This window comes from Bison bison, unplaced genomic scaffold (assembly GCF_000754665.1).
Source record: "Bison bison bison isolate TAMUID 2011002044 unplaced genomic scaffold, Bison_UMD1.0 scf7180017845653, whole genome shotgun sequence".
Taxonomy (NCBI): Eukaryota; Metazoa; Chordata; class Mammalia; order Artiodactyla; family Bovidae; genus Bison; species Bison bison.
In genome coordinates, this window is record NW_011476226.1 from 3,464 (window position 1) to 8,191 (window position 4,728).

The window sequence follows — 4,728 nt, forward strand, 5'->3', positions numbered from 1 at the left end:
TAAAATCTTTTAGCCAAGAAAGTGATTTCTGAAGAGTTCTAAAGTGAGGACTTGTAGGTGTGGGGAAAACTAGACAAAACAACCACACACTACTGAAAATATCTCACACCCAGGGCCACTTCAACGGCTAGGTTTGACCCTCAGACTGGGCCCATTTTTTTCAATGCATCTTTTGTGGAACTCAAATAAATATGTATTATATGTAGGAGGGGGACTCCTGCAATGTGGGCTGGTGGTAAGAGACAAAGATCAGGCTCAACTGTGAAAACAGCAAAGAAAAGTGGGAATTTATAGCCAAGAAGCAGGGTGAGGGTTAGTGGACAGAACGTTACTAAGAGGAAACATGAGGAGTTACAGGGAGATTATGCTAAGCCAACCTAAGGGATTCTTGCTGAATGCCAGCCAAAGTGATCAGGGATCAGCTGGGGTATGGTGGTGGTGGAGGCGGAGGAGCCTTCTCAGGTATTATGGTAGGGGTGTTCTGTTTAAAATGACTTAGCAGGGTTTGTGCTCAAATTGGACAATGCAAAGACCAATTCTGAAGACTGAAATTCAGGCTCTAGTTGAGAACAGAGTTCAGAGGAGCCTGATCTAGAGTTTGGTCAAGGAGAGAATTTTTGTCAACAACCATAGCTCTCATACATGTGTTGATGTAATTATAAATTGGTAAAAGCATTTGGGGAAATATTTAGGCAGTTTCTTGTAAAATTAAATACTCACCCTTCCTCTTAGGTTCCATTAGATCCTTCCTCAAGTAGTCAACCCAGAGAAATGGGGAAGGGGAGTATGCCCACAAAAACACTTTATAATAAGAATGCCCCTAGAAGCTTTTTCACAACAACCAAAACTTAAAATAATCCAAATATCCAACATCAGGAGAATGATAAAGAAACTGTAAAATATCTATGCAATGGATTACTACTTAGCAACAAAAAGGAATGACATATTGAATGCAAGAGTTTTTAAAAGATGCAAAACTAATTTAAGGTGAAATAAATAGGGATAGTGATTGTCAAAAGATGAAAAGGATAATGAAAATTGTCTTGTCTATGATTTCTCTGCATATAACATTATTGATCCAGTAGTAATTAAGTCCAGGCACATCTAAAGTCAACAAAATGAAGTAGAATGCTCTTATGGCTCCCATTTTACAGATGAAATAAGTGAGGCATAAAAGATTTACTTTATCCAAGGCCACACAAGGGCAGAACCATTTTTACAACCCAGAGCTTGTTTTCCTGAGCACAGATTAGTTGGGTCTTTCTTCACAGATGTCTGTATATCAGAATTTCTCAGTTGTAGGGATGGGAAGAAGAGCCAAGAGAGAGTGGACAAGAAAGGGATTGAGGGAGGGGTAGAAGCACAAATTCTTTCCTACTCCTCCCTACCAATCCTGGGAGTTAGTCTGTGTCTACTCCAGGGCTTCCCAGGTGGCTCCGTGGAAAGAATTCAGCTGCTAATGCAGGAGAGAAGGGTTTGGGAAGATCCCCTGGAGGAGGATTTGGCAACCTACTCCAGTATTCTTGCCTGGGTAATCCCAGGTAGAGAGGAGGCCTGGTAGGATACAGACCACGGCATCACAAAGACTTGGACACAGTTGAGTGACTTAGCATTCACTCAGGCAGGCGCTCCATATGGAGTCCAGAAAATGTGACTACTACGGTCTCTGGTGCACACTATTAATGCACTAGGCTGTTAGCCGGGAGGCTGCAGCCCATCCAAGGTTCTAGCCCATCCAAGAATGGTGGGAGTGGTTTTTATTTCATTTCATTCATGATATTCTATTCTGGGTCCTATCTACCTTACAACTACTGCCAGGTTAGTGCTAGCTCTGTTCGCACAAAACACCTTTTGTAAGAGTGTTCTTAACTGAGGAACTGTGAAAAGAGACCTAAGAATCCATGTCCTGCTGGGGTGAAATATGTATTCAGTCTTTTAAGGCTTGGACAGTAAGTTTAAATATATTTACCTCAAGTTTTTCACTTTTAATAGGAGACCAGTGATTAGTATTTGCTGTATCAATTATGTTATCAGAAAAATCATCATCATAATTATCCTCTGCATTATTTTTGATAAGGGTTTCTTCCATAGTTTGTGTATTACTTGGTTTCATGGTTTTAGGATTATGAAGTTGCTGCAGCCATCATGATTGTACACATACCATTGACCACTTTTGCAGGTATTTCCATAGTCTAGAGAACTAGATGTGCAATTGCTACCTTCAGTGTTTATACGCTTCTTATGTTGGCAAATCCTGCCAATTTGCTTTCTACAGAAGTGAGACTGAGTCATATTCCAATTTATTTTCTAATCTTTCAATGTCCTTGTCTTCATTTACTTGCCAATACAACGGTCTTTCTATATATCTCTCTACAATATTCTAACTAATAGAGGGAGCAGTGCCCTCCAGACACAACTAAGAAGAAGGACAGCAGACGGACACTGTGGACATTACACATATTCTATATTGTATGTTGGAAAACTAAACATTCAATATTTTTAGAGTCTTCCAATAACTGTAATTGCTTTCTCTAATGACTTAGTCAAGGAGGTCCAGAGAAGACTGGCCAGAATGACTTCTTTGACAGCTTCCTACCAAGCAACTTATCTGAGGAGAAAAATCTCGCTGATCCTGGATGTTTTATCTTTCTCCCTTTTCCTCTTTTATTCATACATTTGGGCTTGATGAAAATAATCTAGTACCTATCCTCCCTCCTATAAAATGGGGAACTGGTATTTGAATTTGTCTATTATTCCTTTTTTCCCCACTACCTCCATAAAAATTAGCACATCACCAGAGTCAATAGAATCCTGCCCCTGACGGGCTCCTCCTTCAGACCTGGACCCTTGGATCTAGTGGCTCATGTTTGCTCTGTTCTACTGTTGAACCCCATGAGCAAAATTGAGCTCTTTGGCTTTTACATACTAAGTGTGTTTATTGGACAAGTCTTTTTTCTTCCTCTCATTTGTGCATCGTTACTTTCTCCCATCAATGTGGGATTTTGCTTGTAATTTTAAGAAGTGAACTTTTGGGGATAATCCATGTTGAGTTGTGGTTGACAGGGATCCATTCCCTGTGAGGTAGAAGTTGACAGCTAATCTGGGCTGTGAGTCTTTTTCAATTGCTGCTTGTCCTGAGGATTCTGGTATTTCATTAGTATAAAATAATAACATTGCAGCAGGGAAAAGGTGTCCACCTCTTGTCTTTCCACAATTTGGTAAAAACCATATAAGCCCAATCAATAGTGGTCAATAACTTCAAATTGGGAATATCTAAAATAAGGATGATCTTAATACACAATGGTTCCCCCCATAAGGAACTCTTAAAATTAATAAATAGCTACACTTAAAAAGAATTAGTACAGGAAGAATGCTGTTACATGCTTCAGCATGCAACAGGCAGCTCTCTTTCATTGGTATACTCAAGTTTCTAAATAACTGAAAAAATCATATAAATGACCTTTAAGGATTGTTTAAATCAGACAACAGAAAGCTGAAGAAGAGACATTTATGTCATTACAAAAAAGCAATGAGTCAGCAACATGAGCACTTGTGACCACTCTACTAATCAAGACTGAATACTTCCAGAACTGTAAGCAAGTTCAGTCCTTAATAAAAATGGATGAAAAGCAATGACTTCATGCACAGATTCATACACTGGAGACTCATAAGTGTATCACAGAGTACTCTGATTTTCAGTAATGCTGCTGCTGCTACTAAGTCGATTCAGTCAGTCCAACTCTGTGCGACCCCCATAGATGGCAGCCCACCAGGCTCCCCCATCCCTGGGATCCTCCAGGCAAGAACACTGGAGTGGGTTGCCATCTCCTTCTCCAATGCATGAAAGTGAAAAGTGAAAGTGAAGTTGCTCAGTCGTGTCCGACTCTTAGCGACCCCATGGACTGCAGCCTACCACGCTCCTCCATCCATGGGATTTTCCAGGCAAGATTACTGCAGTGGGTTGCCATTGCCTTCTCCATTTCAGCAATGAGGCTCCTTCAATATTAAGCAATAGTGTTGCTTAATTATTTCATTTTGTTTCCCTCACTGGCAAGTGGTTTTGCTAGATATCATTGCCTCTGCTTTCACCTTAAATAATACCCTCATTTTGATGGAATTTTCTCCTTTTAAATAGATTTTCTTAGAAACAAATCAATATGCTTTCTCTTCCTCCAGAAAGGACAAGTAAGTTATCTAAAAATTTAGAGGCTCTACTGCCCCAATTAGTTTAGGGAAAGTAATAATCATTTACATGACTTTAAATATAAATTTTAAATGAGAAAATTAAGAATTTCTAGAGAAAGTGCTTTATGCCTATATTTAAATGCAATATTTCCTGAAATAAAAATATGCTGAATTCCTAATATGAGAAAATAAAAGATTTAGCTATAGATTCAATTGATGTTCTTGGTTACTTGAGAAAAAAGAAAGAAATGAAATTGATAACAAAATGCATCTTAGTATATTTAAGAAGTTATATAATTTAAATATTTGATGTATAATGGTATTGGAAAGATTTATATCATTTTTTTTTGAGGTGACTCAGAAAAGTTAGAATGATTTAATAATTTGGTCTAAAAGTGACTATATATTTTCTTTCACATTTTCTCATAATGTAGAAAATAATAATAACATAATAGTCTACTCTTGAGAGTCCCTTGGACTGCAAGGAGATCCTACCAGTCCATTCTGAAGGAGATCAGCCCTGGGATTTCTTTGGAAGGAATG